The sequence below is a fragment of the Balaenoptera borealis genome (genome assembly GCF_965194805.1).
Source record: "Balaenoptera borealis genome assembly, chromosome: 6".
Taxonomy (NCBI): Eukaryota; Metazoa; Chordata; class Mammalia; order Artiodactyla; family Balaenopteridae; genus Balaenoptera; species Balaenoptera borealis.
In genome coordinates, this window is record NC_138863.1 from 94,120,111 (window position 1) to 94,147,500 (window position 27,390).

The window sequence follows — 27,390 nt, forward strand, 5'->3', positions numbered from 1 at the left end:
AGGCCATGGAGAAACGGGAGCCTTGCTACGCTGATGGGCGGGATGTAAATTGCCAACAGCCACTCTGGAGAAGTGTACGGTGTGTCCTGAAACATCTAAAAAACTCAGCTTAGAGAGCATAGGGCACTTCCACTCATGGGCGTATAAATTGGGAAAACTAAAAATCAGCAAGACACAGGCACCCCAAAGTTTAGGGCTGCTCTGTTGACAAGAACCTCCACTTCGTTACACCTTAAATATCCCAGGAAATAGAAAAATGGATAAAGAAGATGTGGTCCATATGTATAATGGCATATCACTCAGCAATGAAATCAACATCATAAGGCTAGTAGCAGCATGATGAGAAGACTTAGGTACGACGATTCTAAGTGAAATAAGTCACACAGAAAAAGGCACTTATCATAAGATATCACTTATAGAGGGAATGTAAAAACCGCTACACTTGAACTGAATTACAAAACAGAACAGCGTCACACGTTTAGAAGACACACTATGGCTGCTTAACGGGAAAGGTGAGGTGGGGTGATGCATAAAACAAGGGTTTCAAATTAGCTCAGATACCGTTCCATAAACCCAATATGTAATAGACAAGACCTACTCCTTGCTCAGTGAAGTGGACTCAACACCCCCTGTTCACCGCCCAAGAATATATCTGACTAGTAAGAATCTTAAAACCAATATATTGATATCCCTCTGTAAGTGAGTCAAGTGGGTGTAAAGCGGCATAAACACAGCAGTGAAAAGCAGCTAAACCCCATTATAAAAGTCAATTACTTTTAAAAACCCGTGAAACAAAGACAGTGAAAGAGAGAGAAATTCTTACAAAATTCGTTCAGGGGCTGTGATGCCACCTGGATTGACCATCTCTAGACCCACAGCTGATTGAGTCATAAGGTTGGACACTCTTGGGGCTGAGAGGTTTGCTGAGGTTGGGTGAGCAAACGCAGACCCTTTAAAGTAATACTGCGTGGTACCCATCCCATGGGTCCAAAATCTCCAGGTTCAAGGGCATCTTCCTACATCGAAAACATGCATGAGAAACCCAGAAGATGGTACACCGTGTGATCGGGAAAGGTTTCTAAAACGCACCTTATTTCTCATCTTCTTGTGCTCGGGTTGGCCATTACAGTCACTTTACTAGCAATCTCCCTCCTTGGAGAATCAGCAACTTTAACCTTCTGTTCCGTACAGGTTGCAATTTGTCCTGAGGATGAACGGGAAGAGGGGAAACCAATGAGAGACTAGCTCTAGGTGTTGGGACAGCCACAGGTCACTCTATTTTCCCATCAGGAAGAAGAATTAACCAGAGGTTCAGCCTGCCGCCCGGAAGCAGAACAGGGCCTGAAGCAATCCTGTGCTTTTGCGGCCGGCTGCCCAAAAAGCGAGTTGAAAAATGGAGCTCAGGGGCACTGCAATTCACAAACCTGCAGAGTTATAAATGATAACTCTCGTCCACAAATATATTGAGGGAAGGCAACGAAGAGGATTTGAAAGCAAGGCAGAATTGCAGGAAACAGATTTCAAGAGGTAGAGTCGAATCGCCTTTAAAGCACAGGAAAAGCGGCAAAACCTCGACAATGATGCCCTTGGCCAAAAAGGGCGTATGCGTTTTTTCCTGAATATATTCAGGAAAAAACGCATACGCCCTTTTTGGCCAACCAAGCAACCTGGAAAGGCAAATCAGCGCTACAAAGAAGTCTCGCTTCCCATCGGTCAAAAGGGCCATGCTGAATAAAGTGTCAAAACCAGAAATGCAGGACAGGCCATGGAGAAACGGGAGCCTTGCTACGCTGATGGGCGGGATGTAAATTGCCAACAGCCTCTCTGGAGAGGTGTACGGTGTGTCCTGAAACATCTAAAAAACTCAGCTTAGAGAGCATAGGGCACTTCCACTCATGGGCGTATAAATTGGGAAAACTAAAAATCAGCAAGACACAGGCACCCCAAAGTTTAGGGCTGCTCTGTTGACAAGAACCTCCACTTCGTTACACCTTAAATATCCCAGGAAAGAGAAAAATGGATAAGGAAGTTGTGGTCCTTATGTACAATGGCATATCACTCAGGCATGAAATCAACGTCATAAGGCTAGTAGCAGCATGATGAGTGGATTTAGGTCCGACGATTCTAAGTGAAATAAGTCACACAGAAAGACACTTATCGTAAGATATCACGTATAGAGGGAATGTAAAAACCGCTACACTTGAAGTGAATTACAAAACAGAACAGAGTCCCACGTTTAGAAAACACAGTATGGCTGCTTAACGGGAACGGTGAGGTGGGGTGACGCATAAAACAAGGGTTTCAAATTAGCTCAGATAGCGCTCAATAAACCCAATATGTAATAGACAAGACCTACTCCTTGCTCAGTGAACTGGACGCAAAAACCCCCTATTCACCGCCCAAGAATATATCTGACTAGGAAGAATCTTCAAAGCTATGTATTGATATCTCTCTGTAAGTGAGTCAAGTGGGTGTAAAGCGGCATAAACACAGCAGTGAAAAGCAGCTAAACCCCATTATAAAAGTCAATTACTTTTAAAAACCCGTGAAACAAAGACAGTGAAAGAGGTAGAAATTCATACAGAATTCGTTCAGGGGCTGGGATGCCACCTTTATTGACCATCTCTAGACCCACAGCTGATTGAGACATAAGGGTGGACACTCTTGGGGCTGAGAGGTTTGGTGAGGTTGGGTGAGCAAACGCAGACCCTTTAAAGTAATACTGCGTGGTACCCATCCCATGGGTCCAAAATCTCTAGGTTCAAGGGCATCTTCCTACATCGAAAACATGCATGAGAAACCCAGAAGATGGTACACCGTGTGATCGGGAAAGGTTTCTAAAACGCACCTCATTTCTCATCTCCTTGTGCTCGGGTTGGCCATTAAAGCTGCTTTACTAGCAATCTCCCTCCTTCGAGAATCAGCACCTTTAACCTCCTGTTCCGTACAGGTTGCAATTTCTCCTGAGGATGAACGGGAAGAGGGGGAACCAATGAGAGACTAGGTCTAGGTGTGGGGACAGGCACAGGTCACTCTATTTTCCCATCAGGAAGAAGAATTAACCACAGGCTCAGCCTGCCGCCCGGAAGCAGAACAGGGCCTGAAGCAATCCTGTGCTTTTGCGGCCAGCTCCCAAAAAAGCGAGTTGAAAAATCGAGCTCAGGGGCACTGCAATTCACAAACCTGCAGAGTTAGAAATGATAACTCTCGTCCACAAATATATTGAGGGAAGGCAACGAGGAGGATTTGAAAGCAAGGCAGAATTGCAGGAAACAGATTTCAGGAGGTAGAGTCGAATCGCTTTTAAAGCACAGGAAAAGCGGCAAAACCTCGACAACGATGCCCTTGGCCAAAAAGGGCGTATGCGTTTTTTCCTGAATATATTCAGGAAAAAACGCATACGCCGTTTTTGGCCAACCAAGCAACCTGGAAAGGCAAATCAGCGCTACAAAGAAGTCTCGCTTCCCATCGGTCAAAAGGGCCATGCTGAATAAAGTGTCAAAACCAGAAATGCAGGACAGGCCAAGGAGAAACGGGAGCCTTGCTACGGTGACGGGCGTGATATAAATTGCGAACAGCCACTCTGGAGAAGTGTGCGGTGTATCCTGAAACATCTAAAAAACTCAGCTTAGAGAGCATAGGGCACTTCCACTCATGGGCGTATAAATTGGGAGAACTAAAAATCAGCAAGACACAGGCACCCCAAAGTTTAGGGCTGCTCTGTTGACAAGAACCTCCACTTCGTTACACCTTAAATATACCAGGAAAGAGAAAAATGGATAAAGAAGCTGTGGTCCTTATGTACAATGGAATATCACTCAGCCATGAAATCAACGTACTAAGGCTAGTAGCAGCATGGTGAGTGGATCTAGGTACGATGTTTCTAAGTGAAATAAGTCACACAGAAAAAGACACTTATCATAAGATATCACTTATAGAGGGTAAGTAAAAATCGCTACAGATTACCTCATTACAGAACAGAACAGAGTCACACATTTAGAAAACACTGGATGGCTGCTTAACTGGAAAGGTGAGGTGGGGTGTGGCATAAAACAAGGGTTTGAAATTAGCACACATACCGTTCCATAAACCAAATATGTAACAGACAAGACCTACCCCTTGCTCAGTGAACTGGACTCAACACCCCCTATTCACCGCCCAAGAATATATCTGACTAGTAAGAATCTTAAAACCTATGTATTGATATCTCTCTGTAACTGAATCAAGTGGGTGTAAAGCGGCATAAACACAGCAGTGAAAATCAGCTAAACCCCATTATAAAAATAAATTACCAAAAGAACTCCAACAGAGACAGTGAAAGAGAGAGAAATTCGTACAAAGTTCGTTCAGGGGCAGTGAAGCAACCTGAATCGACCATATCTAGACCCACAGCTGGATTAGACATAAGGCTGGACACTCTTGGGGCTGAGAGGATTGGTGAGGTTGGGTGAGCAAACGCAGACCCTTTAAAGTAATACTGCATGGTACCCATTCTATGGGTCCCAAATCTCCAGGTTCAAGGGAATCTTCCTACAGCGGAAACATGCATGGGAAACCCAGTGGATGTTATACAGTGTGATCGAGAAAGGTTTCTGAAACGAACCTCATTTCTCATCTCCTTGTGCTCGGCTTCGCCATTCCAGCCGCTTTACTAACAATCTCCCCACTTGGAGAGTCAGCACGTTTAACCTCCTGTTTCGTACAGGTTGCAGTTTGTCCTGAGGATGAATGGGAAGGGGGGAACCCATGAGAGGCTAGCTCTAGGTGTTGGGACAGGCACAGGTCACTCTAATTTCCATCAGGAAGAAGAATTAACCACAGGCTCAGCCTGCCCCACGGAACCAGAATAGGGCCTTAAGCAATCGTGCGCTTTTGCGGCCAGCTTCCAAAAAAGCGAGTTGAAAAATGGAGCTCAGGGGCACTGCAATTCACAATCCTGTAGAGTTATAAATGGTAACTCTCGTCCAAAAATATACTGAAGGAAGGCAACGAAGAGGATTTGAAAGCAAGGCAGAATTGCAGGAAACTTATATAGTTTATATGTTAAGTGTTTATATACATTTAACATACATTAGCCTATTTAGGTTAGCCCCGTAATCCTAATGTTTCCATCCTTCCACCTTTCATTTTGGTTAACCATTAGTTTGTTTTATAAGTCTGTGAGTGTCTTTTTCTGTGGAAGTATGTTCATTGGTAGCAATCTTAGGATAACTTGTATAAATGATATCATAGGATATTTGTCATTCCCTTTTGACTTACTTTACCTAATATGATTATTTCTAGGCTCATTTTTAATCCTGAAAACGGCACTCTTCGTTTTCTTCCCGAGGCTACTATTCCATTCTGTACATATACCTCTTCTTCTTTGCCAATTCATCTGTTTATGGACCTTTTTTTTGCTTCCATGTCTTGGCTATTTCAATATTGCTGCAGTGCACATTTGCCTGCCTCTGTCTTTCCGATTCTGGTGGTCTTAGATTATAGGCCCAAAACGTGCCCTCCCACGTCATCTGGTAGCTCAATTTTTACCTTTTACAGCAGCTCCATTCAGTTTTTGTGAGTGCTGTTACCACTTTACATCCCACCAGCTGCTAGAAGGTACAAAGTTCTCTAAAACCCCTTCAGCATTTATAGTTTGTAGACGTTTTGCTGATGGTCCTTTGACTGGTGTGAGCTGAAACCTTTTTGGAGGCTGGATTTGAATGTGGCTAACAATTCCTTATACTGAGCTTTAGGCATGTCCTTTTTTTCTTTTCCTCTTTTTTTTTAGAGTGAGTACAACTTCTCTCTTCATATTGACTTCTTGAAAAATTTGTCATGTGTTGAATTTTCTTGCCTATTCCCTACCCCAGGGCATTTTTTGAGGGGAGGTGTCATTTACAGCCCTGCAGTCCTTGTGACTCTTAAGCAACCATTAGCACTGCGTTTAAAGCTGCTGTTGTGAGAAACAGCCACAAGGCGGCAGCATTATTACGTTCTCAACCCTTGTTACTAGGGCAACAGAGTCTTCCTGGAGGTAGTGTTCCGAGGTTGTATATTAGAGAGGAATGTGCGGGGACAAGCCCCCAGATTTCAGGAGGTAGATACGAATCGCCTTTAGAGCACATGAAAAGCGGCAAAACGTCGACAATGATGCACTTGGCCAAAAAGGGCGTATGCGTTTTTTCCTGAATATATTCAGGACAAAACGCATACGCCCTTTTTGGCCAACCAAGCAAGCCGGAAAGGCAAATCAGCACTACAAAAAAGTCTCACTTCCCATCCGTCCAAAGGCCATCCAAAACAGTGTAAAAACCAGAAGTGCAGGACAGGCCAGGGAGAAAAGCGAGCCTTGTTAGGCTGATGGGAGGGATGTAAATTGCCAACGGCCACTCTGGAGAAGTGCATGGTGTTTCCTAAAATATCTAAAAAACACAGCTAGAGAGCATAGGGCCCTTCCACTCGTGGGCGTATAAAATGGGAAAACTAAAAATCAACAAGACACAGGCACCCCAAACTTTAGGCCTACTCTGTTTACAAGAACCTCCAGTTCAGTACACCTTAAATATGCCAGGATAGAGAAAAATGGATAAAGAAGTGTGGTACTTAGGTACAATGGAATATCACTCAGCCATGAAATCAATGTCATATGGCTACCAGCAGCATGATGAGTGGATTTAGGTACGACAATTCTAAGTGAAATAAGTCACACAGAAAAAGACACTTATCATAAGATATCACTTATAGAGGGAAAGTACAAATCGCTACACATGACCTGATTACAAAACAGAACAGAGTCACACATTTAGAAAACACTGGATGGCTGCTTAACTGGAAAGGTGAGTTGGGGTGAGGCATAAAACAAGGGTTTGAAATTAGCACACATACCGTTCCATAAACCAAATATGTAACAGACAACACCTACCCCTTGCTCAGTGAACTGGACTCAACGCCCCCTATTCACCACACAAGAGTATATCGGACTAGTAAGAATCTTCAAACCTATGTATTGATATCTCTCTGTAAGTGAGTCAAGTGGGTGTAAAGCGGCATAAACACAGCAGTGAAAATCAGCTAAACCCCATTATAAAAATAGATTACAAAAAAAACCCCAACAAAGACAGTGAAAGAGAGAGAAATTCGTACAAAGTTCGTTCAGGGGCAGTGAAGCCTCCTGGATCGACCATATCTAGACCCACAGCTGGATTAGACATAAGGCTGGACACTCTTGGGGCTGAGAGGATTGGTGAGGTTGGGTGAGCAAACGCCTACCCTTTAAAGTAACAGTGCGTGGTACCCATTCTATGGGTCCCAAATCTCCAGGTTCAAGGGCATCTTCTTACAGCGAAAAAATGCATGGGAAACCCAGTGGATGGTATACAGTGTGATCGGGAAAGGTTTCTGAAACGCACCTCATTCCTCATCTCCTGGTGCTCGGGTTCGCCATTCCAGCCGCGTTACTAGCAATCTCCCTCCTTGGAGAATCAGCACCTTTAACCTCCTGTGTCGTACACGTTGCAATTTGTCCTGAGTATGAACGGGAAGAGGGGGAACCAATGAGAGACTAGCTCTAGGTGTTGGGACAGGCACAGGTCACTCTATTTTCCCATCAGGAAGAAGAATTAACCACAGGCTCAGCCTGCCCCACGGAACCAGAATAGTGCCTGAAGCCATCCTGCCGGTTTGCGGCCAGCTCCCAAATAAGCGATTTGGAGAATGGAGCTCAGGAGCACGGCAATTCACAATTCTGCAGAGTTATAAATGATCACTCTCGTCTAAAAATGTATTGAGGTAAGGCAACGAAGAGGATCTCAAAGCAAGACAGAATTGAAGGAAACAGTTTTTCACAGATAGATTGGACTCGCCTTTAAAGCACATGAAATTCCGCAGAACTTCGACAATGATGCAGTTGGCCAAAAAGGGCGTCTGCGTTCTTTCCTGAATAAATTTTGGAAAAAACGCAGATGCTCTTTTTGGCCACCTAAACAAGCGGGCAATGCAAATCAGCATCACAAAAATGTCTCACTTGGCATTGGTCAAAAGGCCCATGCTGAAAAAGTGTAAAACCCAGAAATGCAGGACAGGCCATGGAGAAAAGGCAGCCTTGTTTTGCTGATCGGCGGGATGTAAATTGACACCAGCCACTCTTGAGAAGTGTATGCTGTATCTTAAAACTTCTAAAAAACAGAGCTACAGAGCATACAGCACTTCCCCTCATGGGCGTATATCTTGGGAAAACCAAAAAATCGACAAGACACAGGCACCCCAAAGTTTAGGGCTGCTCTGTTTAGAAATGCCTCGATTTGGGTACAACTTACATGTCCTTGGAAGGAAAAAATGGATAAAGAAGATGTGGTACTTATGTACGATGGAATATTACTCAGCAATTAAATCAATGAAATAAGGCCAGTGGCATCAACTCGTGGAGACTGAGGTACGATCATTCTAAGTGACATAAGTCAGACATAAAAAGAGACTTATCATAAGGTATCACTTATAGATAGTATCTTAAAATGCCTTCACATGAACGCAATTACAAAACAGAAACGGAGTCACACATTTAGAAAACACACTTATGGCTGCTAAAGGAGAAAGGTGGGGCGGGGTGATGCATAAACCAGGAGGTTGAAATTAGCACAGATATGGTTCCATAAAGAAAATAGGTATTCGACAGGACCTACTCTATAGCTCAAAGAGCTGGACTCAGCACACTGTTGTCACCAGAAAAGGATATATAAGACTGGTAAGACTCTGTAAAAGAATTTACTGATGTCTCTCTTTAAGTGAATCAAGTGGATAGATGTAGAGCAGGAAGAAACACAGTATTGAAAATCAGCTATACCCCATTATAAAATTAAATAACAAGAACAAAATAAAGACAGTGAGAGAGAGAGAAATTCTTACAAAATTTGTTCAAGGGCTGTGATGCAACCTGGACTGACCATATCTAGACACAGAGCTGGATGGGACCTAAGGTTCTACACTCGTTGGTCTGAGAGGCTTCGTGAGGATGGGACAGCAAATGCAGCACTTTTAGAGTAATACTGCCTGGCCCCCATTCCATGGGTCCCATATCTCCAGGTGCAGGGGACCCTTCCTACAGCTAAAACATGCATGGCACATCCAGAGGATGGTACACCGTCTGATCGGGAAGAGTTTGGAAAAGTCACCTCATCTCCACGTCTCCTGGTATTCGGGTTCCCCAGCTCCTTTCCTTAGAGTCTCCCCACTTTGGGAAGGCAGCACACTCAACAGCCGGTTTTGCACGGCTTGGAATTTTCCGGTGAAGAAGGGGAATGGCGGGATGGAATGAGACACAAGCCTTAGATGTTTGGACAGGCATATGCCACTCTAGTTTCCTACCTGGAAGAAGAATTTCCCTATCCTTCAGGTGCCCCAGTAACTGGAATGGGTCTGTAGAAATCCTGCCCCTTTGTGTCTGCTTCCCTAAACAAGTTGAAAACCGGTGCTCAGGGGCACTGCAATTCACAAACATGCAGGGTTGTAATTGACACCTCTAATGGAGTCATTTCTTGAGCCAAGTATTCGTAAAGGCCTTGTAAGCAAGGCAGAATTGCAAGAAAGGGATTTCAAGGGGTAGTTTGCACTCGTCATTAAAGCACATGCAAAGCTGCTGAACATCGCCAATGATGCAGTTTGCCAAAAAGGCCGTATGCGTTATTCCTTAATCTATTCAGGAAAAACCCTTACTCCATTTTTGGCCAACAAAACAGGCGGGCAATGTAAATTAATACTACAAAGAGATATCACTTCGCACCAGTCAGAATGGCCAACCTCACAAACTGTAAAACCTGAAATGCAGGACAGGGCGTGGAGAAAAGGGAACCCTGACAAGCTGATGGTGGGAATGTAAATTGCTAACAGCCACTCTGGAGAAGTGGGTGGTGATTCCTTAAAAATCTAAAAACCAGAGCTTCAGAGCATATGGCGCTTCCACTCCTGGGCCTGTATCTTGGAAAAAACGTAAATTGACAGGACCCAGGCACTCTAAAATTTATCCAGCCCTGTTTACAAGAGCCTCTACTCGGAAGCTACCTAAAAGTCCTTGGAAGGAAGAACGGATAAAGAAATTATGGTAGATATGTACAATGGAATATTACTCAGCCATGAAGTGAATGAAATAAGGTCATTTAGGGCCACTCAGAAGGACCTACATACATTCATACTAAGTGTCATAAATCAGGCAATGAAAAATATCATATGATATTACTTATCGGTGGAATCTAAAAATTGATAGAAAGGTACTATCTTACAACACAGAAACAGAGTCCCAGACTTAGAACACAAACTTATGGTTACCAAACTGGAAAGGTGTGTTGGAGGCATAAATCATGAGGTTGGAGTTAGTATATACATATTTACAGAGAGAAAACTTGTAATCAACATGGACCTGCTGTAGAGCACTTGGAACTCTTCTCAACACCCTTTAGTAACCTCAATGGGAAAATAATTCTAAAAAGAATATATAGTTATCTCTGTATAAATGAATCATGTTGGTGTATGTCAAAAATGAACACAACATGATAAATCAACTATATACTCCATTATAAATTTAAAATTAAATTAAAGAAAAATGATCACTAAATTTGTTTAGTCACAGTGAACGTACTAGTGTCACATCCCTGGACACAGACACAATTTGGTCCCAAGGCTGGACTGTTGTGGGCCTGAGGACCTCGGGAGGATATGCCAGCTAATTCGCCCCCCTTGAACATGTAGTACCTGGTCCCCTCTGCATGGGATCACTATCTCCAGATCTAAGTGTGCCCTCATACTACTAAACCAACCCTCTGACACCCAAAGGATGGTGGACTCTCTGGGCTGGATGACACTTGGAAAATCACCTGCTCTCAACATATCCTGGTGTTTGGGTTCCGACCTCCCGACTCCTTCGTAAGGGTCATCCCACTCTACAAGACAGCACCCTCAACAGGTGATTTTGCAGGGGTTTATACTTGTTCGGGGGATGAAGGGTAAGGGGGAATAAGGAATGGGACAGAAGCCCTTACATGTTTGGTCAGGCACATTCCACTCTAATTTAATACCCAAGAACAGGACTTGCCCTACATCTAAGGTTGTGTCAGTAACCAGAGAGGGACAGTAGAAATCCTGCCGCCTTCTGTTTCCCATAACAACAATTCTAAAACTGGACCTTATATGCACTTCATATTCACAATGCCTGGGGAGCTGTAAATGACAACAGCCCTCAAAAAATGTCTTGGGGTAGGTAATCGAAGTAGACTTCAAAACAAGGCAACCTTTCAATAACCCTTTTTCAAGGGATAAATCTTACTGACACTGTTCAAAAAAAAGCACATATGAAGATACTCACCATTGCTTTATGTTAGACAAATGCAAATCAGATGTACAAAGAAGTATCACCTGGAACCACTCAGAATAGCCATCGTCACAATGTCTACAAACAAGAAATGCTTCAGAGGGTGTGGAAAAAAGAGAAACCTACTACTTATTTTTTTTTTTAATCTGCGTTGGGTCTTCGTTGCTGCGCGCGGCTTTTCTATAGTTGCAGCAAGCGGGGGCTACTCATCGTTGTGGTACTAAGCCTTCTCTTTGTGGTGGCTTCTCTTGTTGTGGAGCACAAGCTGTAGGCACACAGGCTTCAGTAGTTGTGGCTCGTGGGCTCTAGAGCGCAGACTGAGTAGTTGTGGTGCACGGGCTTACTTGTTCTGTGGCATGTGAGATCTTCCCGGGCCAGGGCTCGAACCTGTGTCCCCTGAACTGGCAGGCAGATTCTTAACCACTGCGCCACCAATTCTATGCTATCGGTGGCAATGCCAATTGGTAACAGCCACTATGGAGCACAGAATGGAGGTTACCAGAGTAAGGGGAGGTGGGAGGGATAAATTGGAAATTGGGATTGACATATACACACCACTATATATAAAAGAGATAACAAATAAGGGCTTACTGTATAGCACAGGGAACTCTACTCAATACTCTGTAATGACCTGTATGGGAAAGGAATCCAAAAAGGTTTGGATATATGTATAACTGCTTCACTGTGCTGTGCAGCAGAAAGTAACACAACATTGTAAATCAACTCTATTCCAAAAAAATTGAAATTGAAATGAAATGAAGTAAAATAAAATAAAATACAGCTACCAGATGATCCAGCAAGTTCACTCCTGTGTGCATATCTGGAGGAAAGCATAAATCGAAAAGACACATCTTCCCCAATGTTCACTGCAACACTCTTTACAATAGCGAAGACATGGAAGCAACCAAAATGTCCATCAACATATGAATATAGGTAAAGAATATGTGATACATATATATAATGGAATATGACTCAGCCATAAAATAGAAGAAAATAATGCCAGTTGCAGTAACATGGATGGACCTAGAGATGATTGTACTAAGTGAAGTAAGTCAGACAGAGTAAGACAAATATTGGATGATATCACTTCTAGGTGGAAGCTAAAAATTGATACAAATGAACTAACTTACAAAACAGAGGCAGACTCACAGACTTGGAAAACAAACTTATGGTTACCAAAGGGGAGAGGTGGGGGGTAGGGATAAATCAGGAGCTTGGGGTAAACATACGAATACTATTATATATAACAGATAAGCAACAAGGACCTACTGTATAGCACAGGGAGCTCTACTCAGTATTCTGGGAATACCGTTAACAGAAAAGAATCTGAAAAAGAATGAATATATGCATATGTGTAACTGAATCACTTGCTGTGCAGCTGAAATGAACACAACATTGAAAATCAACTATACTCCAATAAAATTTAAATTTCAAAATAAAGAAAATCACCTATATTTCAAAAGAAAAAAAAAAAAAGAATTCCCATCTCTTTATATGGCTTGATAGCTTACTTTTTTAGTGCTCAATATTATCCCATTCCCAGAATATATTAATACTATATCATTTCATTCACCTATTGGAGGACACCTTAGTTTCATTCACATTTTGGCAATATTGAATTAGGTGCTATAAATATCCATATGCAGGTTTTCCTCTGGAAGTATGTTTTAAACTACTTTCATTAAATATCCATGAGAACACTTGACGGATTGTACAGTAATGGAATGCTCAATATTCTAGCAAGGGTCAATCAGACTACCAAAGTAGCTGTATTATTTTTCATTTCCACCAATGACAAATGGCATTTCCTATTTTTCCACATCTCCTACAGAATTTGTTCTTGTCATTGTTCACATTTTAGCCATTCTAAGTGTTACATAGTGGTATGTAATTGTATTTTTAATTTGCTTTTTCATGGCAGCATGTAATCTGGATTATTCTTCTGTATACTTATATGCATAGTGTCTATTTTCTTTGGTGAGGTGTCCATAAAGTATATTGGTCCACATTTTATTTAGGTTGCTTTCTTTTTTTTCTACCCAATCTGTATTTGTTTTATTTATTTTCGTGCCTTATTGCATTAGCAAAGACTTGGAGTAAAATATGGAAAAGGAGTCATGAAAGGGGACATCTTTGCTTTTACCTAAACTTAGTGGAAAAGCTTCATGGTTTTGACCATTGATCATGACGTAAGATAAAAGTTTCCTGTAAATCTTTGTTATCAACTTGAGAAAGCTCCAGTCTATTTCTTTAACTGAGAGTTTTTATGAAGAATGGGTGTTAGATTTTTTCAAAGGTCTTCTGAATCTATTGATATGCTAATGATTGTCTTTAAGGTGTTGATATGATGGATATAATTATTTGATTCTAGAATGTTGAACCAGCCTTTCATACCTGGGATTATTTCCTCTCATTCATGATATAAAATTCTCTCAAAATATTGTTGGATTCGATTTGGTAATATTTTGTTGAGGATTTTTGCATTGATGTTCCTGAGAGATATTGGTCAGTTTTCTTTACTATTCATATGTTCTTCTAAGTTTGGATGTTGTGGATTTAGTGTCAGACATTCATTTGGGGAGATTCTCAGTCATTTTTAAAAAATATTTTCTGTTCTTTATTATCTTTATTCTCCTCCTGCTATACCCATTATGTATAGGTCACAGCATTTTTCATTGTTCCACAATTATTGATTACTCTGTTCTGTTGATTTCTTTCCTGCCCATTTTCTCTTTTCTTTTGAGATTTAAAGGTTTCTCCTGATATGTCTTCAAGCTCACAGACATTTCTCCTCAGCCAGCTCTTTGACTGCTAAAACAAAATACGAGAGACTTGGTATTTTACAAACAACAGAATATTTTTGTTTTCTCATAATTGCTGAGGCTGAAAAGTTCAAGAACAAGTAACCAGGGGCTTCCCTGGAGGTGCAGTGGTTAAGAATCTGCCTACCAATAAAGGGGACAAGGGTTCGAGCCCTGGTCCAGGGAGATCCCACATGCCATGGAACAACTAAGCCCGTGCACCACAAATACTGAGCCTGTGCTCTAGAGTCCACAGGCCACAACTACTGAGCCCGTGAGCCACAACTACTGAAACCCACACTCCTAGAGCCCGTGCTCCGCAACAAGAGAAGCCACTCAATCAGAAGCCCGCGCACCGCACCAAAGACCCAACACAGCCAAAAAATTAATTAATTAATTATCTAATTAATTATTTTTTAAAAAAAGAACAAGTTGCCAGCTGACTTAGTGTCTGGCGAGGGACCAATTTCTGGTTCATAATGTGGGTCTTCTCGCTCGGCAATGAAATCATAGAATGGGCATAAGGTCTTCTGTGTGCTACATTTATTAGGTCACTAATCCCATGTTTGAGGTCTCTGGCCTCATAACCTAATCACCTCCCAAAACCCCCACCTCCTAATACCATCAACATGGGAGCTGGGTTTCAAAATTTTAAAATTAGAGGTACAAAATATTTACACCATAACAGGGACCACAGAGTTAACTGATTTTTCCTTTCATGTTAAAGGTTTGCACATTTATATTTATTATATAATCCCAAAACCCTTGTTTTTTTTTTATAAGATTCTTTTTCCGTATACGCCAGTACAGACCACTGAGTAGAGTTCCCTGTGCTATAAAGCAGGTCTTTATCAATACTTATCTATTTTATATATAGTAGTGTGTATAAGTCAGTCCCAATCTCCCAATTTATCCCTTCCCCACTTATCCCTTGGTAACCATAAGTTTGTTTTCTATATCCATGATTCTATTTCTGTTGTGTAAGTAAGTTCATTTGTACCTTTTTTTTTCTTTTTTAGATTCCTCATATAAGCAGTATCATATGATATCTGTCTTTCTGTGTCTGACTTGCTTCACTCAGTATAACAATCTCTAGGTCCATCCATGTTGCTACAAAACCCTTAATTGTTAAGGATAACCCTCAATTTTTCCCAGTATCATCAGCAATTCTTTCTGGCAGACACGTGATAACACTTTTTAAACAGGGATATTGAGACCAAGGCTCCTGACCTGCAAACAAACAAAACATCATTCATATAGTGAAAACTTTGCAAATCAAAGGATGAAAGCACTTGGTCTAAATCCCTTTGCACCCACTGCTGACAGAGGGCAGAGGAGTTTGACTCACTAATCTTCCTTACGTGCACTTCTTCCTAATGGGGTATTCCATCTAAAACTTATAAGAAGCGGGGATGTATCATGGAACACACCAATCGCTACTACAGATTCTGAAGCAGCAAAAAACAAACAAACAAACAAAAAAACCATGATGAATCCATCCAAAGGGTTCTGTCCACATTGTTACAATAGTTTCCCTCACACTGTGAACCCTTTTCAAACCCTATCACTTGAACCTATTTTTATTTTTTTCAACAAAAATAATGTTAATCTGCAGTCAGACACTCCAGTAATATTACACTATCCCTTGTGCAAGTATGTAGGGATTTGAGGAGCTATGGGAGGCCACCATGAGAGGTTGCCTAGAGTAATTAGGACATTTCATTTAATGTTGGTTCTTCTCCCTAAGATGTCTGCTATCCTCTTCTTTTTGTAGCTACTAGCATTGAGAAAGTGACCAAGATAAGGCCCTTCTCTTTTACTGCCCATGAATGCAACTGTGATTAACCCCACAGAACTTGGTGCTTCCAGAATCCCCTGAACCTACTGACCCTCCATGCATGGCATGACATAGATAAGGATGGTGACGTGTATCCTTGTATAGAGCATGTTATAAAATGTTTGACTCTTCCCTTCCTCATAATTCCAAAGAATAGTTTTCTTTGGATTTCTGCTTAATGCTGCTGGAGTTGGTACATAAGTTGAGGGAGGTATCAGGGCACACCAAAAGAGAGGGTAACTGCACAGAAAATACAAGCAGGTACATTTCTGTGTAGTTTCAAGCAGCTTATTTGCTATATCAACCATGGTGTCATGTCGACCCTTCCTCTTTCTACTAGTAGTACAACAAACATAGAGGATATTTAGGCTGCTTGTTTTATCCCCACCTCTCACAATTGATCTGCATTAACATATAGGACAATGAAGGGCCCTTTCTACCATCTTAACCAATATTTGAGAACTAGAAAATGTCCAGATTTTGGGGGGTTTATTTTCATATTCCCCAATCAGGCCTATGAAGGAATCTTACCTATTGTGTTTAATGAAGTCATATCTCTGACGGCATCCCATCATCAACAAAACTGGAAAGAAATTTGAAGGGTCTTCGATTTTACCATATTTGAAATAACAATATTTTAGCCTGACACGTTTTTGGATTTTAGAAAAAAATATTTTAAATGAGACAAAAAATCATTTTTATGACACAAAAAGACAGCAATAGTTTTATATTTTTATCTGTTCCACTTGCACACAAGTGTCTCATGGGGTTATGTAAAGCTCTCCTGTTGGGTGCTGTGCATGGTGCAAGTATGGATTAAAGCTTAGGAATCTTAAGCTTCAGTCACCTGAAACATTTAAATTAGGATGCAAGCAATCCTGTCCAACATTTGAAAAGAGCAAGACACTCTCTTTATTTTATTTGTTAGGTAATTAATCTGTCTTTTCCCCAAGGAGAGAAACAAGTGGCATCTTCCATCAATGTGTTGCACAAATATCTTTGAACAGAGAGTGCAAGCAGAGGCTGATACAGGATGTGAAAAAAAAAAAAAAAGAGAGAGACCCTTGTGGCATTTTCTCCTAACTTATTGCAATCTCCCATTTAAAATGTGGGAATAATCAATCTTCTGAGGAAAAAGGCCCAAGGAAGGTTTTTGCTTCTGTGGAATAATGGGATTGCTAAAGATTTCAGGAGGCAAGACGAATTAGTGAGAATGACCATGAGAAATCAGAGAAAAGTCAGATCCATGGATGAAGTGATGTTTACCACTGTGAATCAATGAGAAGTAGGAGCAAATGAAAAGAAAGCTGATACAACATTTTCTGAATAAATGTAACCTTTCAGCTGTCATAGAAAAATTAATACTCACTATGATACAACATATTTAGTTTAGAAAGTTAACTTAAATTTAAAGCTTAATAATTACATTTATTGAAGAAATGAAAACATATTTGTGGTTTAGAATAAATAATGTGTTCTGCTACAGGTAAGAAGACTACATAAATAAATAGAAATAAGACTAAATAAATAAAGAGGAAAATAACAAATTAGATGTTATTAACATTAAAAACTGGCACTCATCTAAAGAAAGAGAAGGAGAGACAGAAAGAGAGAAGAACTCATCTCAAGCATGTATTAAAAACTCCTAAATAAGAAGTCTTCAGATGTTAAAAAAAGGAAGTCTTCAATAAGAAGATAATAGAATAGCAAAATGGGGGAAATATACCAAAAGATATTTCAAAAAAGAGAGTACAGAATGTTAAGTAAACATATCAAAAGATGCTTGGCTTCTTAGTAGTCAATTAAACGCAAAAGCGTGATACCTGGAATTATCACTCACCAACCAGAAAGTTCAAATGAAAATGACAGGTATTATCAAGTTTGACAAGAATGTGTATAATCCTTGAATCTCATTCACTGCTGCTGAAGATGAAAAATCATACAAATGTTTTGAAAATATTTAGAAATATCTAAAAAGATAAACACAAGAAAGCTATGACTCGAAAATGTTACTACTACATGTATACTGAACAATAATTTATACACACACCACCAAAGCTCAAGTTCTAGAATTTATATACCAGTGCTGTTCTCAATAGACACAAACTGAAAATCACTCATATTGTAATACACATTGGAATAAATTAATTAATAGTTAAATATTTACATTATGGAATCCTATGCAACAGTGGCAATGCATGATCACAACAACAGGCAACCATATAGGCATATTCACAAACAACATAAAATAAAAAAAGCCCAATCCAAAAGTGATTTTACTGTGCCATAGCATTTATATAAAATACAAAATACAGGTAAAGTTATCTTTTTGTTAGATACCAGAACAATATTAAACCTTAAGGGGAGTCACTAGAATGGGACCAGGGGGCCTCTGAGTATCTGGCAATTTTCTGTGTCTTTATCTAGAAGCTATGTTTAGAGTGTATTCAGATGCTGAATTTTCTGAAATTTGTCATTTCCTTACAAACCATGCATGTTTTTCGTTGTTTTTTATACATAACAAAAACTAAAAAAGATAGACCAGGGAAGGTAATTGTATTAGCACTTTAATATCCATGCTTTTCAAGGTGGAAGTGAAAAGTATGAAATACTTGACATTGTGATTACTTCTTAAAACTAAGGTGAAAATTTGAGGTTAATAAATAAGACACACTTCTTCATATATAATCCTCAAAGAGGAGGGGTAGAAAGGAGTATTATTTTTTTTCTTTAATACAGAATCGTTAAGATAGAAAATAATGAAAACAGACTAGGTTTAAAAAAGAGCACACTGGACTTCCCTGGTGGCACAGTGGGTAAGAATTTGCCTGCCAATGCAGGGAACAGGGGTTCCATCCCTGGTCTGGGAAGATCCCACATGCCACAGAGCAACTAAGCCCGTGTGCCACAAGTACTGAGCCTGTGCTCTAGAGCCTGCAAGCGACAACTATTGAGCCTGCATGACACAACTACTGAAGCCCATGCACCTAGAGCCCATACTCCACAACAAGAGAAACCACCGCAAGGAGAAGCCCGTGCACCACAACGATGAGTAACCCCTGCTTCTCTAGTAACAACTGGAGAAACCCTGTGCAGCAACGAAGACCCAACACAACCAAAAATTTAAAAAAATAAATCTTTTGACTTCTGAGATGACTCACTCACGTGGCTGTAGGTAAGAGGCCTCAGTTCCTTGCCACATGGATCTCTCCTTAGGGCTGCTTGAGTGTCCTCATGACATGGCAGCTGGCTTACCCCAGGATGAGTGATCTAGCAGAAACCAAAGCAGAAGCTGCAATGTCTTTTATAACTTTGGAAGCTGCACTTTGTCACTTCTGCAATTTCTTATTAGTTAAACAGTCAACCCTTTTCAAGTGCGAGGAGCCACACTGGTACATGGAGACTGGGAGATAATTAGGGGATAATTAGGTCCATCTTGGAGGCTGGCTACCAAAGTGGCTGACTAGCCAAAGTCTGAATTTTGTTTCCTTCACTTCTGGAGAGAAAATGGTCAGTGAACCTCATTGGTGGTCTTTGAGATGTACCAAAGCTACCTCTTGCTCTCACCCCCAGCTGTGTGGCTGACAGGGTCTTGGTGCTCCAGCCGGGTGTCAAGCCTGTGCCTCTGAGGTGGGAGAGCCGAGTTCAGGACATTGGTCTACCAGAGACCTCTGGCACCTTGTAATATCAAATGGCGAAAGCTCTCCCAGAGATACCCGTCTCAGCGCTAAGACCCAGCTCCACTCAGAGACCAGCAAGATCCAGTGCTGGACATCCCATGCCAAACAACTAGCAAGACAGGAATGCAGGCCCACCCATTAGCAGAGAGGCTGCCGAAAATCACAATAAGGTCACAGACACCCCAAAACACACCACCAGATGCGGATCTGTCCACCAGAAAGACAAGATCCAGACACACCCACCAGAACACAGGCACCAGTCCCCTCCATCAGAAAGCCTACACAGCCCACTGAACCAACCTTAGCCACTGGGGGCAGACACCAAATACAACGGGAACTACGAATCTGCAGCCTCTGAAAAGGAGAGCCCAAACACAGTCCCCAAAGCCAAATGAGAAGACACAGAAACACACAGCAGATGAAGGAGCAAGGTTAAAACCCACCAGACCAAACAAATGTGGAGGAAATAGGCAGTCTACCTGAAAAAGAATTCAGAGTAATGATAGTAAAGATGATCCCAAATCTTGGAACTGGAATGGAGAATAGACAAGAAACGTTTAACAAGGACCTAGAAGAACTAAAGAGCAAACAAACAATGATGAACAACACAATAAATGGAATTAAAAATTCTCTAGAAGGAAACAATAGCAGAATAACTGAGGCAGAAGAATGGATAAATGACCTGGAAGATAAAATAGTGGAAATAACTACTGCAAAGCAAAATAAAGAAAAAAGAATGAAAAGAATTGAGGACAATCTGAGACATCTCTGGGAAAACATTAAACGCACCAACATTCGAATATAGGGGTCCCAGAAGTAGAAGAGAAAAAGAAAGACACTGAGAAAATATTTGAAGAGATTATAGTTGAAAACTTCCCTAATATGGGAAAGGAAATCGTTAATCAAGTCCAGGAAGCGCAGGGAGTCCCATACAAGATAAACCCAAGGAGAAACATGCCAAAACATATATTAATCAAACTATCAAAAATTAAATACAAAGAAAAAATATTAAAAGCAGCAAGGGAAAAACAACAAATAACATACAAGGGAATCCCCATAAGGTTAACAGCTGAACTTTCAGCAGAAACTCTGCAGGCCAGAAGGGACTGGCAGGACATATTTAAAGTAATGAAAGGGGAAAAGCTACAACCAAGATTACTCGACCCACCAAGGATCTCGTTCAGATTCGACAGAGAAATTAAAACCTTTACAGAGAAGCAAAAGCTAAGAGAATTCAGGACCACCAAACCCGCTTTACAACAAATGCTAAAGGAACTTCTCTAGGCAGGAAACACAAGAGAAGGAAAAGACCTACAATAAGAAACCCAAAACAATTAAGAAAATGGTAATAAGAACATACATATCAATAATTACCTTAAATGTAAATGGATTAAATGCTCCAACCAAAAGACATAGACTGGCTGAATGGATCCGAAAACACGACCGGTATGTATGTGGTCTACAAGAGACCCACTTCAGACATAGGGACACATACAGATGGAAAGTGAGGGGATGGAATAAGATATTCCATGCCAATGGAAATCAAAAGAAAGCTAGAGTAGCAATTCTCATATCAGACAAAAAAGATTTTAAAATAAAGACTATTACAGGGGACAAAGATGGACACTACATAATGATCAAGGGATCGATCCAAGAAGAAGATATAACAATTGTATATATTTAGGCACCCAACATAGGAGCACCTCAATACATAAGGCAAATGCTAACAGCCATAAAAGGGGAAATCGACAGTAACACAATCATAGTAGGGGACTTTAGCACCCCTCTTTCACCAACGAACAGATCATCCACAATGAAAATAAATAAGGAAACACAAGCTTTAAATGATACATTAAACAAGATGGACTTAATTGATATTTATAGGACATTCCATCCAGAAACAACAGAATACACTTTTTCTCAAGTGCTCCTGGAACATTCTCCAGGATAGATCATATCTTGGGTCACAAATCAAACCTTGGTAAATATAAGAAAATTGAAATCGTATCAAGTATCTTTTCCGACCACAATGCTATCAGACTAGATATCAATTACAGGAAAAAAATCTGTAAAAAATAGAAACACATGGGCGCTCAACAATACACTACTTAATAACCAAGACATCACTGAAGAAATCAAAGAGGAAATAAAAAAATACCTAGAAACAAATGACAATGAAAACATGAAGACCCAAAACCTATGGGATGCAGCAAGAGCAGTTCTAAGAGAGAAGTTTATAGCAATACAATCCTACCTCAAGAAACAAGAAATATCTCAAATAAACAAGTTAACCTTACACCTAAAGCAATTAGAGAAAGAAAGAAAAAAAAAAAAAAAAAAAAAAAAACAAAGTCAGCAGAGGAAAGACATCATAAAGATCAGACCAGAAATAAATGAAAAAGAAATGAAGGAAACAACAGCAAAGATCAAAAAAAACTAAAAGCTGGTTCTTTGAGAAGATAAACAAAATTGATAAAGCATTAGCCAGACTCATCAAGAAAAAAAGGGAGACGACTCAAATCAATAGAATTACAAATGAAAAAGGAGAAGTGACAACTGACACTGCAGACATACAAAGGATCATGAGAGATTACTGCAAGCAACTATATGCCAATAAAATGGACAACCTGGAAGAAATGGACAAATGCTTAGAAAAGCACAACCTTCCAAGACTGAACCAGGAAGAAATAGAAACTACAAACAAACCAATCCCAAGCACTGAACTTGAGACTGTGATTAAAAATCTTCCAACAAACAAAAGCCCAGGACCAGATGGCTTCACAGGCAAATTCTATCAAACATTTAGAGAAGAGTTAACACCTATCCTTCTCAAACTCTTCCAAAATATAGCAGAGGGAGGAACTCTCCCAAACTTATTCTATGAGACCACCATCTCCCTGACACCAAAACCAGACAAAGATGTCACAAAGAAAGAAAACTACAGGTCAATATCACTGATGAACATAGCTGCAAAAATCCACTGCACAATACTAGCAAACAGAATCCAACAGCGCCTTAAAAGGATCATACACCATGATCAAGTGGGGTTTATCCCAGGGATGCAAGGATTCTTTAATACATGCAAATCAATGAGATACACCATATTAAAAAACTGAAGGATAAAAACCATATGGTCATCTCAATAGATGCAGAAAATGCTTTCGACAATATTAAACACCCATTTATCATAAAAACCCTCCAGAAAGTAGGCATAGAGGGAACTTTCCTCAACATAATAAAGGCCATATATGACAAACCCACAGCCAGCATCGTTCTCAATGGTGAAAAAGTGAAACCATTTCCACCAAGATCAGGAACAAGACAAGGTTGCCCACTCTCACCACTATTATTCCACACACTTTTGGAATTTTTAGCTACAGCAATCAGAGAAGAAAAAGAAATAAAAGGAATCCAAATCGGAAAAGAAGAAGTTAAGCTCTCACTGTTTGCAGATGACATGATACTATACATAGAGAATCCTAAAGATGCTACCAGAAACCTACTAGAGCTAATCAATGAACTGGTAAGGTTGCAGGATACGAAATTAATGTACAGATATCTCTTTCATTCCTATACACTAAAGATGAAAATTCTGAAAGAGAAATTAGGGAAACACTCCCATTTACCACTGCAACACAAAGAATAAAATACCTAGGAATAAACCTACCTAAGGAGACAAAAGACGTTTACTCAACAAACTATAAGACACTGATGAAAGAAATCAAAGATGACACAAACAGATACAGAGATATACCATGTTCTTGGATTGGAAGAATCAACATTGTGAAAATGACTCTACTACCCAACGCAATCTACAGATTCAATGCAATCCCTATGAAACCACCAATGGAATTTTTCAGAGAACTAGAACAAAAAAATTTCACAATTTGTATGGAAACACAAAAGACCCCGAACAGCCAAAGCAATCTTGAGAAGAAAAACAGAGCTGGAGGAATCAGGCTCCCTGACTTCAGACAATACTACAAAGCTACAGTAGTCAAGACAGTATGGTACTGGCACAAAAACAGAAATATAGAGCAATGGAACAGGAGAGAAAGCCCAGACATAAACCCATACACATATGGTCACCTTATTTTTGATAAAGGAGGCAAGAATATACAATGGAGAAATCACAGCCTCTTCAATAAGTGGTGTTGGGAAAACTGGACAGCTACATGTAAAAGAATGAAATTAGAATACTCCCTAACACCATACACAAAAATAAACTCAAAATGGATTAGAGACCTAAATATAAGACTGGACACTATAAAACTCTTAGAGGAAAACATAGGAAGAACACTCTTTGACATAAATCACAGCAAGATCTTTTTTGATCCACCTCCTAGAGTAATGGAAATAAAAAACAAAAATAAACAAGTGGGACCTAATGAAACTTCAAAGCTTTTGCACAGCAAAGGAAACCATAAACAAGACGAAAAGACAACCCTCAGAATGGGCGAAAATATTTGCAAATGAACCAACGGACAAAGGATTAATCTCCAAAATATATAAACAGCTCATTCAGCTCAATATTAAAGAAACAAACACCCCAATCCAAAAATGGGCAGAAGACCTAAATAGACATTTCTCCAAAGAAGACATACAGACGGCCACGAAGCACATGAAAAGATGCTCAACATCACTAATTATTAGAGAAATGCAAATCAAAACTACAATGAGGTATCACCTCACTCCTGTTAGAATGGGCATCATCAGAAAATCTACAAACAACAAATGCTGGAGAGGGTGTGGAGAAAAGGGAAACCTCTTGCACTGTTGGTGGGAATGTAAATGGACACAGCCACTATGGAGAACAATATGGAGGTTCCTTAAAAAACTAAAAATAGAATTACCATATGACCCAGCAATCCCACTACTGGGCATATACCCAGAGAAAACTGTAATTCAAAAAGACACATGCACCCGAATGTTCATTGCAGCACTATTTACAATAGCCAGGTCATGGAAGCAACCTAAATGCCCATCAACAGACGAATGGATAAAGAAGTTGTGGTACATATATACAATGGAATATTACTCAGCCATAAAAAGGAACGAAATTGAGTCATTTGTTGAGACGTGGATGGATCTAGAGACTGTCATACAGAGTGAAGTAAGTCAGAAAGAGAAAAACAAATATCGTATATTAATGCATGTATGTGGAACCTAGAAAAATGGTACAGATGAGCCAGTTTGCAGGGCAGAAGTTGAGACACAGATGTAGAGAATGAACATATGGACACCAAGGGGGGAAAAGTGCGGTGGGGTGGGGATGGTGGTGTGCTGAATTGGGCGATTGGGATGGACATGTATACACTGATGTGTATAAAATTGATGCCTAATAAGAACCTGCAGTATAAAAAAACAAACAAAACAACTAATACTAAACTTTCATTGGGTTATTTGTATGGAAATATGTTAATATAAATGTTTCAGACATTACATGAAATTTCTAAAAATCTTATATTTGTATTTGTATGGGAATATGTATGGATATATGTTAATATAAATGTTTCAGACATTACATGAAATTTCTAAAAATCTTATATGTTCTGGTATGATGTTATAAGTAATAATCCTAGTTATTACTTTAAAATGTATATCTCAGAAATAACTAATTTTCTTGTCAACTGCATTATTATGAACTTTCATCAAATCTTTAATCGTGGTCATTTTTAAGTCTTTTGTCATTTACAGACAGTTCTGGGTGTACTCTGATGATTTTGCAAATATGTTCCTATAAAAGGGTTACATCTTCAAGAAATTCATGGAAAAGACTCTGACAAGTACAGGTTTCTGGTAACTGACTGTACTGCTGAACTGAATGAATAAGCATTTTCAGAACTCTAATGAAAAACTGATGAACTCATAAAAGTGCTAACAAAAGATCAAGATGAAAAAAAAATTAATTACATGGGACTGAGTGAACTGATGAGGATGAGTATAATTTTTGTGACTTTCTGTCTGAATTAAAAAAAAAAAATCCCACAAGGACTCAGAGGCAAAGAATATACAAATCAATTTTCACTGCAAAGTAAAGGAGCTGTTACAGTGGAGGATTACTGGATTGAATGTCAATATTATGACATAGTATGAGTGTGTTTCATGTTTGGTAATTGCAATCACAATTTCACAATTTGTATGGAAACACAAAAGACCCCGAACAGCCAAAGCAATCTTGAGAAGAAAAACAGAGCTGGAGGAATCAGGCTCCCTGACTTCAGACAATACTACAAAGCTACAGTAGTCAAGACAGTATGGTACTGGCACAAAGACAGAAATATAGAGCAGTGGAACAGGAGAGAAAGCCCAGACATAAACCCATACACATATGGTCACCTTATTTTTGATAAGGGAGGCAAGAATATACAATGGAGAAATCACAGCCTCTTCAATAAGTGGTGCTGGGAAAACTGGACAGCTACCGGTACAAGAATGAAATTAGAAGACTCCCTAACACCATACACAAAAATAAACTCAAAATGGATCAAAGACCTAAATGTAAGGCCAGACACTATCAAACTCTTAGAGGAAAACATAGGCAGAACACTCTATGACATCAATCACAGCAAGATCCTTTATGACCCACCTCCTAGAAAACGGAAATTAAAAAGAAACATAAACAAATGAGACCTAAGGAGACTTAAAAGCTTTTGCACAGCAAAGGAAAACGTAAACAAGACGAAAAGGCCACCCTCAGAATGGGAGAAAATATTTGCCAACGAAGCAGCTGACAAAGGATTAATCTCCAAACGTTACAAGCAGCCCATGCAGCTCAATATCAAAAAAAACAAAAACAAACAACCCAATCCATAAATGGGCAGAAGACCTAAATAGACATTTCTCCAAAGAAGATATACAGATTGCCAACAAACACATGAAAGAATGCTCAACATCACTGATCATTAGAGAAATGCAACTCGAAATTACAATGAGGTATCACCACACACAGGTAAGAATGGCCATCATCAAAAAAATCTACAAACAATAAATGCTGCAGAGGTGTGGAAAAAAGGGAACCCTCTTGCACCGTTGGTGGGAGTGTAAATTGATACAGCCACTATCGAGAACGGTATCGAGGTTCTTTAAAAAACTAAAAATAGAACTACCATATGACACAGCAATCCCACTACTGGGCATATACCTGGAGAAAACCATAATTCAAAAAGAGTCATGTTCCACAATGTTCACTGCAGCTCTATTTGCAATAGCCAGGACATGGAAGCAACCTAAGTGTCCATCAACTGATGAATGGGTAAAAAAGATGTTGCACATCTTCAATATAAAATGGAATATTACTCAGCCATAAAAAGAAATGAAATTGAGTTATTTGTAGTGAGATGGATGGACCTAGAGTCTGTCCTACAGAGTGAAGTAAGTCAGAAAGAGAAAAACAAATACTGTATGCTAACACATATATGTGGAATCTAAAAAGAAAAGGAAAAGAAACGGTTGGGAAGAACCTAGGGACAGGACAGGAATGAAGACGCAGACATAGAGAATGGACTTGAGGCCATGGGGAGGGGGAAGGGTAAGCTGGGACGAAGTGAGAGAGTGGCATGGACTTATATATACTACCAAATGTAAAATAGCTAGCTAGTAGGAAACAGCTGCATAGAAGAGGGAGATCAGCTCAGTGCTTTATGACCACTTAGAGGGGTGGGATAGGGAGGGAGGGAGGGAGACGCAACAGGGAGGAGATATGGGGATATATGGATATGTATATCTGATTCA